General features: G+C 29.7%; 1 protein-coding gene across 5 annotated transcripts in view; it reads left to right on the forward strand.

Moving 5' to 3' along the window:
- The window catches only part of LOC115890324 (zinc finger protein 608), a 265426-nt gene that overhangs the window by 74971 nt on the left and 177612 nt on the right, over positions 1-12843 (forward strand). For all 5 annotated transcript variants that reach the window (XM_030910499.1, XM_030910501.1, XM_030910500.1 and 2 more), the window contains one exon: positions 3593-3616. The gene's annotated coding sequence lies outside the window, so the exon portion shown is untranslated. The remainder of the gene's footprint in view (positions 1-3592; positions 3617-12843) is intronic.

Here is a 12843-nt window from a genome sequence, read left to right on the forward strand (position 1 = left end):
CAGTTATAATTTAATCTTTGGCGGTTTTCAGCAAATAGCAGGCAGTTTTACATAATTTTCCTCATTTTGAAGTGAATTGTAACGGCTATATAATTTTGGCGTAGGCAAGATTCCCAGTTTGTTTCCGTTTGAGACCTGAAATAATAAAAACAAATTAAATTAAATTTAATCATCTGCTGATCATACTAATATAACGCAACGCGCGTCCTTAATTCCTTACATGCACCGTAAAAAAATTGGGAGAACCATAAACTCTCGAAAGCCCAAGTTATCGAAAACCCGAACGCAGGCGAACGGTAAACCGAATGGTCCCGATTGGAAGTTATCGAATCTCGGCTCCTCCCCTCGCTATTTGTATTTTAAATTCTAAACAAAAGTCAACAATTTGTTTTTGGTGGAAATATAAACTTAAAATACTTTAAAATGTAAAATTATATTGCAAAATTAGAACCTGAAAGCCTAGAAATACGGAATCGGTACAAACCAAAAATTTAACTTGTGAATAACATAGAAAATAGAAGCTCTTAATTTTGTTATTTATTTTAAATGCTAGCCCAGACTGCCCAGTCGAGTTTTCAAAGATATAAGAAACACGGAAGTTATTAGTATAGTGTTCACCATGAATTCTTACAAATTTCCAGAAATTAAAAGGATATAAAAGGCGTGTGTTCAAATATTTTAAAGCAAAACTTTGTTAGTGATTATGGAAGCCTCAAAGTTGCAGGCCATATCCTTATCAAAGCAAAAGTAAGGCTTATGATAAACACTTTTTCCCCATAGTTTTTTTTTTATATTTAGTGATTCTTTTAGGTCAAAAATCTACAGCGTATGAATAGTATGTAAACCTGAAGCTGAGATTGTATTAGAAAGGGTTTCAACATCAAACTATACTGAACTCTAACCCTGAAAATGTTAATACAAATCCAAAGCAATTACCAGCATGACAGGAAAATTAAAAGCAAAAGTTTCATTGAAATAATATTGTTTATAAATCAGGATCAAAATTACATTACTTCACTTTGAAAATAGGACCCTTTTAAAAACGTGAGCCTAGCTTAAAGGATACTGTATAAATTTCTAATGTTTTTTTATAACTGATGTTTACCTACTTTTTGTGTTACATCATGTGGCGTTAAAATATTTTTTTTGGAATATATTAAATTCTTTTAAAAATGAGGTTTGCCTTTTATTTTTTCCCTCTAAGGTTTTGTCTTAATATTTTAAATACTTCTTAGCTGATTTCGTTGAAGGTTATACAATTCCTGCAATTCTATCATAAATCGACCAAATCAGATTATAAAATGGTCAGCGTGTGTTCGGCTAAAATTTAGATGTCTTTGTTATTACACTGGTGTAGGACCAGTATTTTGTTCAAACGAAAGAAAACAACGTTTATTTTAATAAATTCAGTACCACTTAAAGTAGACAACAAACACCAAGTCAAGATATTCACATGTTTATTTTGATGCCCAATGCCCAATTAAGTTATAACTTCTAACATAAAAAAATATCTAACTTTTTGGCAAAAAGAAAACAGTTACTAAGGTTCGAATTTTTTACTAAAGCCCTCCGCTGAAAACTAATTCAAAAATATTAATTTCCTTTGACGGAAAACATTAGGAAAACATCATAAATCAACCAGCACTAAATCAAAAATCAATGTTACATTCAAAATTATTCATTATTAAAAAATATTTACATAAAAGGGTAATTACCCATAAAAGATATTAACTATTACATATGCTATTAAAAATTAATTTAATATTTGAATAAAATCTGCTCGTCACATGATAAATTTCTAGATCATATATAATTTATATACAAATATCTTAAAAATGTATTTCTATATATGATCTAGGGATAAACGTCAAATTTTTGTCTATTTGCCCAAAATTTTGAAAGAAGAACACGTTTTTATTCTGTTTCGGCCTAGCCATATCTTAAACGAAGAAAGGAGGAGTTTAGGCGGTTTACAGTCGGCTCCACACGACCGCTCCCGAAACTACACGAAAGTTTCGACAGTTTGAACTTTCGTCAGGATAAAGCCACCTCAAAAAATTAAATAACTGCTCAGCAAGTAGCATTTATTAGCAGTACTAATTTAAAAAATCTATAGCTGTAAGTAGATATATTTAATTTACTTACCATTGTATCCTTCGGAAACCTGGTGTACAACAATTAAACTCCATGATAAAAAATAACTAAGAGTCTATACAAAACACAAATTGTCCCATCATTTTTAAAAAACATTGTCTAAAACAGAATACTGGCAAAAAATCAAACAGGAATTTAATTTTACAATAAATCGACAAATCAAAACGAAATCAAACCGTAAAATCACAACAAAAGCGTCTCTGAATGTCTCGTGTCAGTTAAAAATCAAATTTTATTGTCAGATATTGACATTTGCATTGTTGATATTGACAGTTTTAATAGTTTGCGCCTCTGCATCTTGGAGGACAAACTATTTTTAATGAACTGTCATTTCCATTTAAGTTTCCCAGCCATGCTTTAACTTGAATGTAAGCATTCAGAACGTCAAAATTAGTGGTAGACATTCCCAATTAGTAGAAAAAGGTATCAGACTTTTAACTAATACTTCAAAATTTGCGACAAATGTCATTTTGGCTTTTGATTATCTTCAGTCAAGAGAAATTGTGGTTAAAAATCAAAAGTTGATTGTTTTATAAGCTAAATTTTAGGCTTTCTCTGTGGATATAACTAACTAACGCAAGCTGTTGCTAGGATTTTCTATTAATTTTTATTTGTGTTTTTTAAACATTGTGAATGATCGTAAACTAAAAGTGTAATTGAAACCACTAATTTATTCTACTAATTGCGAGGTTCTGAATGAAGCTTTAGACTTTTGCCTTGTTATAACATGATTTAAATTACAAAACTGCATTTCCGGGCATTAATTCTAGTTACTATAACACAGTAGTGTATGAACGTTTATGTTACGGTTAAAGTCCGATGTCCGGTTAATGTCGACATTAACATGTTAATGTTTGGGTTAGGTTATGTTTTTGATTGTTTGTCGTGTGTTATTCTCGAGATTAACCGGGTAATGTCGACATTAACCGGACATCGGACCTTAACCATAACATTTATACTACACAAGTTACACAAGTTACATTTGACAATAAAAAAATCGTAGGTTGACAACTTATGGTACGCGTTCAGTTTTAATTTAAAAATAGATTATCTTATATTAGTTAAAATGGGCTCACTCAAAATTATTCTAATTGAGCATTTGTATTCAGCATACGCCGACCTTTAAAAAACCTATTTACGAGTTCAGTGTAAAATCAACAGGGGAGTTAATATTTGGATATTTTAAAATTTGCCACCACCATTTGTAGAAAAAAATATATCACGAAACATTAAAAAGCCAAAAGTGTTTTACTTCCCCTCTAATCTAATAATATACATACATGTCAGCGATTGGATAGGCATGTCTGTATAATTAAATTAAATAATTTTTGATTTATTAATGTTTGCTTTTGTGGTCATATTTTATATACTGCTTTAACTTTAGATAAATTATAATGTTATAATTCCTAACTTTAATTTTAATTTTTATTTGTTTCAGGTGCCAGCTTACATTTGTCAAGCTGTAAGTAAAATGCTTCTTTTTAAATTAATTTTTGTAATAATATAAATTATAGACAAATACTATATTTTCTGGTATAATTTCGAATAATAATTTTAAATAATTTGACACAGATAAATTTTAACTTATTTATACAGAAAAAATAAATATATGGTGCTAGCAATCAACTGAAAATTGCTATATTAAATGAAAACAGCAAATTAAAACACAATTATCTCAATTATTTTAATGACATATAAAACACGGTTTAGCGTAATATTAATGTTACTAATTTTACTAAATTACATAGGAAAGTAGGTACTATGATGTAAATTGTCAAATTAATTTTAATACTTGCTAATCAATATTATTTTAATACAATTTATTGATTTTCGAATTGACTTAATAATATGCCTGTATAATTTTTGAATATTTAGTCTTAATTTAAGTATCTTTGTTTGTACTATTAAAGTTTTTTAAGCGTGGGATTTTTGAAATAATAATAACTAATTAAAATAATATAATATTAGGTAGTTTCGGGATACTTCCTTAGTTCCTTAGTTCATGTTACTTCCTCGGGAGTATTCTTCCTAATTCTAAAATTAATATCTGTACCATAGTTTTATTACTACAAATACCATATGATCGAAAAAAATGGCGTCAAAGACGGCTTGGGAATGACAATCGATAATAATTTTGGCGAGACCAATCTCTAGACGCCATTTACAAAATAGAAAACAAATTTCTTGCAGTATAGGTATATAATAAAATTATATAAGGATTCTTGCCACTTAACTGCTGATATAGAAATTTAATTCTACGCTGTGTTTGTCATAATGTGGATCAACCTGCTCTTACTACCGGTTTCGGAGCCCTACTCCATCATCAGGTGAGCTTGGGCAGATCCACAAAATGACAACCACAGCGTAGAATTATGACAAACACAGCGTAGAATTAAATTTCTATATCAGCAGTTAAGTGTCAAGAATCCTTATATCATTTTATTATATACCTATAGTGCAAGTAATTTGTTTTCTATTTTATAATTTGGCTTGCCTGAAAAAAAGCCTTTTACCATCCTTTTAGTATCGATATTTGCGCCTCGGTGGTACAAAAGTACTACCATTGCACGCAGGCCGCTATCTCCCGTTCGGGACTTAATATCTAATCGATACTTTCCCACAAGTCGGAATTAAATACTCTGCGCTGTGGTTGTCATTTTGTGGATCTGCCCAAGCTCACCTGATGATGGAGTAGGGCTCCGAAACCGGTAGTGAGAGCAGGTTGATCCACATTATGACAAACACAGCGTAGAATTAAATTTCTGTATCAGCAGTTAAGTGGCAAGAATTCTTTTTTATTATATTTAAATAGAATAAATCATTATTTATATAAAGATTCTATAATTTTATTTGAAAATTAAGTTAAATTTAAAATAAAAATTGCCTGCTTTGGGAGTAATACAATTTTTGTAAATGGAAACTTTAATAATAATTTCATCAAATTAAAATAAAGATATTTTTTGACAAAATGGAATGATGCTTTTAAATTTAGTTTGATCAAGTTTGATTTAGTTGAAAACAAGTTTGATGATATTCATATACTCAATTTATGACATTGTTTTTTTCTGTGTAATGAGATTGAACCAAAAGACTGTAGTTCTTCTAGTGATTGCATATTGAGAACATTTAATTTAAAGTAATTTATTTGATTTTTTACATGCATAGGTATAAGTATTAGAAATTAGAATGTTTAAAATGAAATATATTTATGTATGTATATTTTATTGCGTAATTAAACAGATGGTTTATATATATTTTCCATTATTCTTACTTCCTAGCTTTTAGTACGGTTTTAATAAGTAGTATAATAAAAGAAACCATAAAACTTACTTTTAACAATGAATGCATAACACAAAGATCGTTAAACTACGAGCGCAATTTCCTTATTAACAATAAACTCTGAAAGAGGTATTGCCCATCGCGTACAATTAAAATTTAATGCCCGCACGCTAATAAAACCATGCAAAATTACCGGTGTAACATAACAAATGGGTGTACGTTTTGCTGTTATACAACTTGAATAACAGATATATTTCACAATAACATACGGGCCATATCAGAGTGACAATCCCGACCGATTATATCGGCTCTCTTGCAGCCATAGTGCCGTTATGAAATCTTGACGTATCCGCAGTGATATAATATATCGCTTGTTTTGTCAGGTTTCCTGTTGTTATTAACGAATGGTCGATTAGTTTCATGTTTTATAATGTTCAAAAACCGATCATAATAGCATTGCGTGTGTAGGTTTTCCTTTCAGCTAAAAATATTGTTTGTAGACAGCTGTAACCATAGACCTCTATCAAAAATAGACTAACCATGTATACACTATGATTTATTTTGACCCAACATATACAGGGTGGTCCGAACTGTGTTCCGGAAACTTCGGCCAACTTATTCTGCAGATAAAAAATAAAAATAAGTAAAAAAGTTCGTATAAATGTATGTCCTAAAATGCTTAGTTTCGCAGAGATACAGGGTGTAGAAATTTCATTTTTATTTCGATTTTTTCCAAATAATTTCTGAAGTAAAGTCAATATTTGGAAGAACATTGGTGCCAGGGAGTTTTTTGACGGAAATTTGATTTTGATGTCAATATGACTCCTACTAGTAGAGGGCGCCACATACATGTGTTTTTACTGTTTTGAAGCCTAATAACTTTTTGTCCATACCTGTATAAATCCAGCGAGCGAAAAAATATACATCTCTGTGACTTTTTACGTAAAAAATATCTCTTTGTAAAAATTGCTACGAGCAACAGTTCTTACGATATTTAAAATGGAAATAATCAACATGTTTAATTTATGTCAATGATGACAGGTATTGATAATTTCGATTCGAAATATCTCGAAAACCATTACTCGTAGCGATTTTTACTAAGAGACCTTTTTCACGTAAAAAACGCCGTAAATGTATATTTTTTACGCATTAGTTTTATACAGGTACGGACGAAAAGTTATTATTCTTCAAACCAGTTAGAAAACATGTAAGTGGCGCCCTCTACTAGTAGGAGTCATATTGACATCAAAATCAAATTTCTCATGTCAAAAAACTCCCAGACACCAATTTTCATCGAAATATTGGCGTTACTTCAGAAATTATTTGGAAAAAAATCGAAATAAAAACGAAACTTCTACACCCTGTATCTCCGAAACTAAGCATTTTAGTACATACATTTATACGAACCTTTTTACTTATTTTTATCTGCAGAATATACTGCCGAAGTTTCCGGAATACAATTCGGACCACCCTGTATACAGGCAATATATTTGGCGTTTAGCACTTTTTAATTAAAAGTTGATGTTTTATTTCTCTATTATACCAGGGAAAACAAACTGTATGGTGAAATATATTTTGGCGAAAGTTTGAAACATCCTGTGGAGTCGTATTCATCATTAAGGTACATACTTTTTTCTTGATAGGTTATTTGTGTCATCTCATTAGTTTTATTTTTAATGGAGAGATTCGCTTTTGAAGAATACGTAGCAGTTTTAATATTAAAAACATGCCCTTGCTTTTGGTTCTAATCAACACACCGATGTGATCAAACACTTCAGAACTTTTACAGTGTAGCAGAGATAGTTTCAAGTTCAGAAATTGATCTCTACTCTAATAAAAAAGCAAACTGTACAACTTCAAGACTTAAAACCATTTCTGCTAGAATTACCAACACAAGTAATATTGATGTAAGTAATTCTTTTCACTGACAGTGACATTACAAAATCAATAAAAACTATTTCATAGGTAGTATGTCGAAAGCTAAATTTGTTTCTTCACTGTCTTTTTAAAAAACGAATATCTCCTATAAAAAAGATATTGAGATGAACCAAAAAACAAACTATCACGAAAATACACCATGATGATAAAATGGTTTTTAAATTTCTGACATTGTTAAACTATACAGAGTGTTTCAAACTTTCGCCAAAATAGAAATTTTGATTTCCTTTGTGTTATATAGACGCATGAGAATTTTAATTTTTAAAAGTCAAATAATTTAGCTACATATTGCTTAGAAAGTTAACAAAATCGGTCCACTAGAACAAAATTTAGGACCCCTGATGAAAACTGCTCTTCGAAAATATAAAAAACAAAAATACCGACCACAAATACCAGTTTCAATAAGTAATTTTCAATAATAGAATTTGCGTATTATCACGTATTTTTTAAAATATGAATATTTTGGTATTATCTGACGTTGCGAATGAATTTTGACTACAAAACATACTTATTTTGACAGGTGACACCGCCAAATTATGACAAGGTTAGGCAGTGTTGCCGTTATGTAACGCGCACTTTCGGTAGTATTTAGTTTGCTGTTATATAGTTTCATTTCCCTATTTAACCTAAACTCTACATTTACTATATACATTTATCACAAACAAATATAAAGAAAATCAATCAGTATAAAAAACAAACAAAAATAAATAAAAACCAAACCAACTAAAAAGAGTAAAACCAGTGCAATCAAATCACACTACAAGCGTGTTTTGATTGCGTATTAACCACTTTTGTAGCCTTGGTTTGGAATTTCAACACACTCTGGCAACACTTCATTAAATGTCAATCGGGAAATAATTATGGCAACTTCAGTTTTGAATAACTTGTACATTTTCATTCTGTATAATTTTTAAATATAAATAAGTATAACAAGAAATACATGAACTTCGCTCATTAATAATAATGAGTATTAACTTCTAGGTATGTTGTGAAAATTTAAAAAAAATAGACATATTTAACATGTGCAGTTTTAGTCATTGTAATAAAATAAGTATTTTAGAAGTTTAATATATTTTGTTCTAGATGGCCGATTTTGATGATTTTTAAGCAATTTGTAGCTAAATTATTTGGCTTTTTAGTGTCTCTTCCTAAATTAAAAATTAAAGTTACCTTTTGTCAGTTACACGAGGGAAAACAAAATGTTGATATTTTGGTGAAAGTTTCAAACACCCTGTGGAATATATTAGCAATGCAAGGAGTTTAAAAATTTATCTGTAAATTATCTAGGCGTATCTTTTCTCGATAGTTTATTTTTTGATTCATCTCAATATCTTTATTTTTATTGGATTTATTCCCTTTTAAATAGGACAGTAACGATAACGATCTACAGCAATTTTAGCATTGATTTTGAGTCATCAACACACTTATAAAATAGTGTTTACTTACTGTTTTTGTAATGTCACTGTCATTGGAAAGTTATGTTATAAACATAAAAGATAACACCTAGATGTTAAAATAATTTTTACATTCTTTGCTTTGTTAACGTACTCCACCGGGTGTTCCAAACTTAAACTAAAATATCAACATTTTTTCCTCTTATAATTGACAGATGGGAATTATTTCATTTTTAATTTAGAAAGAGATACTAAGAGAAAATTTTTTAAGGGGCCCGTTTTTCGTGCCGATGAGTTAAGTTTAAGTCAATTTTTATCGCGTTTTGTTTTTAAGTTTTTCTTAACTATGTACAATTTGTGTGTTTATTCCCAAAATCTATTATTATCTGTGATATGTATTCAATCGAATAAAGATTGAATGCGCACCAGCAACAATGAAATACATTGACCTTCTGTTTGAATATTTATCGAGTCCGGTTCCATTAAAAACCCATTTTTTATCATTTATTATTATTAATTATGTAAAACCGGGTTGTTATTTAATAATTAAAGATATGATTAATATTATGACACCTCTACTGCCAGTTCCCCAGTCTATTATAAATTAATTAAGCTTCGATTGTAGGTCAACGTAATTGTTACGTCTTTTTCTATTTTTTCTTCTCTGTCTGGCATTATTATTGAAATAAATTATAATGTTGTATTAAGAGGGCATGTCAAATACCACGAATACTTTTGTAGGATAATGTTATGCAAAATGTACGGGTTTCAATTGTATAAAACAACTTGTTCTGCGGTCCGTATCCTATTCGTATTTGAATAAGCGATTTGTTGAAAGGCAAATTTATGCATTATACGGGGGCTAGGTGAAAAATATATAAATTTAAATTACTATTATTTATAACTGATTATCCAATTTTTTTTGGCTTATTATTATTTCTGTATTGTTATATGGGTTGATTGATTGGGATTGGATTTCCAATTTTCTTGAGCCGTCTCAATACCCAGGAATTTTCTATACCGGGTGCGTCTCAAAAGTGGCTCACCCATATAATTTTTTTTTACTTTTCCAGATAAAAAACGTGATTTGGTAGTATATAAATTAGTATTGATTAACGTATTCAATTGTTTTTGGTCACTTTCTGTATCAGCGGAAATGACTACAACTTTTGATTTTTATATGGCACCCTCGGTATTTTTTACTTTATTCGATAGAAAATTACATTCTGAATAGGATGACATATCATATGTCAGCTTTTGACATTCTTGCTTAATAAAAAATCGTATTTTAAATTTCAATCTAGAGTGTCATGGCTATGTTAAAAACAATAATTTTCAATCAAGGGGCTTGCAAAAATAGATTTGATCGTCTAATGTTTTTAGTGTCCTAGTTAAAAGATGCCCAAATCGTATTTTTAATCATATCTCAATTTTTTCAAATGGAACGAGGGTGGCTCATTAACATATTTGGGAAAGGCATTTTTTTACGAATAATTTCATACCACACACTCGGTATTTTGAGTCAAATTTTCGTTACGAACCGCAAGTTATAATTTCACATAAACCATATGCGAAAATGTCAAAAGTTGACATATGACATGTCATTCTATTCAGAGTGTTATTTTCTATCGAATAAAGTAAAAAAATACCGAGGGTGTCATTTAAAAATCAAAAGTTTTAGTCATTTCCGGTGAAACAAGAAGTTTTTAGATTTAAGACTACAGTCTTAATCATCTGCTGATAATGCTAACATGGATAGCGAAACGCGAGTCCAGTGTAAAAGTAAAAGTGTTTTGGTGTATTGCGGTGATTTAGTATTTTATCTTGCTATAACTTAATCTTTAATAGTTTTCCAACGTTTCGATCTCATTTAGATCTTTTTCAAGGAACTACATTGAACGTAGATATATTCATATTGAACGTAGAATTCCAAGTTCAATGTAGTTCCTTCAAAAATATTAAAATGTGATTTGGACAACTATTAAAGATTAAGTTATAATTCTAATCGAATTGTATTATTAAAAATAGTCCAAATACCAAGAAAAAGTTAACCATAAATATACAAAAGAGGGTCAAAGAAGTCAACAAAAAATAAATCATGATAGTTATTATTAATCTAATTATGATAGACTCAAATCATAAATTTGAAATGTTTGTGTGCCAAAGGTTTAACAAAAACTGTTTCATCATTATTTTTGCTAGGAACAATTATGATTCATTGAAATAAATACAAAGTTTCCAGATTTATGATTTCAGCCAAATAACTATCTAGCCAACATATGTTTATTTTTTGTTAACAATGACATGTATTGATAAGTTATATTCCAAATATCTTGAGAACGGTTACTCGTAGCTATTTTTACCAAGAGTTTTTTTTGGCGTAAAAAATGGCGTAAATTAAAACGGTAGTTTTATACAGGTACAGACGAAAAGCTATTACACTTCTAAACAGTTATAAAAATGTAGGTGGCGCTCCCTACAAGTTGGAGTATATTGACATCGAAATCAAATTCCTCATGTCAAAAAACACCCAATTTTTATTTATTATATCTATTACGCTCAATAGTCGAATTCGGGCAATGCCCGAGAAAAATACGCAAATCTAGTTTTGGACCAAGGAATATTTTCTAAACCGGAAAAATTAATTTTATTCGATTATTTTTTTTTTTGCTTATAGTGTGATTTGATTGCATTGGTTTAGTTATTTGGCGAGTTGGTTAGCGTGGTTATTTGGAGGGTGTTAATTCATTGGTTAGTTGGTTTTTGGGGTTTGGGAAATATTCGTTTCCTAAAACTAAATTTGCGTATTTTTTTCGGGCATTGCCCGAATTCGACTATTGAGCGTAACATATCTACTATAATTGAGAAATTATTTAGAAAAAAAAAGAAATACAAATGAAACTTGTACATGCTGTTGCTGTATCTCCAAAACGAACCATTTTAGGAAAAATTTATACGAACTTTTTTACGGATTTTTATCTCCAGAATATGCTGCCAAAGTTTCCCGAATACAATTCGTACTACCTTGTATATTAATTACTGGGAATAATAACCATAATAACTTTTTTTTTTATTTTTAGATCTATGTTTCAGTGGCGAAATACTCAAGACTTTTTTTTAAAGAAATAAACTCGTCACAAAGGTATAGGTATAAATTATAAAAGCTTTCTAGCATTCTACCAGAAAGCATACGTATTTATTGACAAATAAATCCAATTTTACATCTTTTGGAATAAAAATAATTCCACTTTATCCCAAACATTTCTACGTCAACAATGTTCAAACACAGAGGTTTATTTTTAATAAATAAAAAGCATTTCGTTTTCGTTTCGGGACATCTTTATATCGATTCACTCCGAAGAAAGAAAAGTAAAATATAAGAGAAGAAAGCAACTCGAATCGATAAAAAGTAATTACTTCTTTCCCGAGGGCTTAGAGTAAAAGAGGTTGAAAAAAAAAACAGAAAATGAATGAAAGGGAATCCAGGAGACGCTTATAGTGAAAAAAAATCCTCGACTTTTAGGGATGTTGAAAAATATCGATCTCTATCAAAACATCGAATAATGTCGAAATTTGTTTCATGAATTTATAAAAAACCATTTCAAATATGTAAGAGCAAACGAATTTATAAGTGATCATCTGATTGTAATTGCTAAAAATAATTTCAGAATCTTCAGAATATCAGTCAATTAGCTAGCATATTATAAAGAAATTGAACTCTTGAATAGGAGAAAGTATTTTCACTGGTAGTGTAATTCAACTCGAAAAACACGCCTATGAGGTTGTATTTGTAGAAAATGTTGAAAATTTTACGACTTTTTGACATTTTCTCGGAAATTGAAAAAAATAGTGCCTTAGGTTCATTCTTATGAAATATCTTCTCGGTGTATTGAATATGTGATAGTTGTCAGCTACAGTTAGTTTACAGTAGGTAATATTAATTTTCTACATTACAAATTACGAAATCTTAACTTTAATTGTATCAGCAGCATTACTAATAATTTCAGAAGAAATACGCACTATACTTATTTTTAACACACACTTTTACAGGTATTTTCAACTTAATTGAAAGAATAAC

This window comes from Sitophilus oryzae, unplaced genomic scaffold (genome assembly GCF_002938485.1).
Source record: "Sitophilus oryzae breed Bouriz unplaced genomic scaffold, Soryzae_2.0 scaffold_860_pilon_pilon, whole genome shotgun sequence".
Classification (NCBI taxonomy): domain Eukaryota; kingdom Metazoa; phylum Arthropoda; class Insecta; order Coleoptera; family Curculionidae; genus Sitophilus; species Sitophilus oryzae.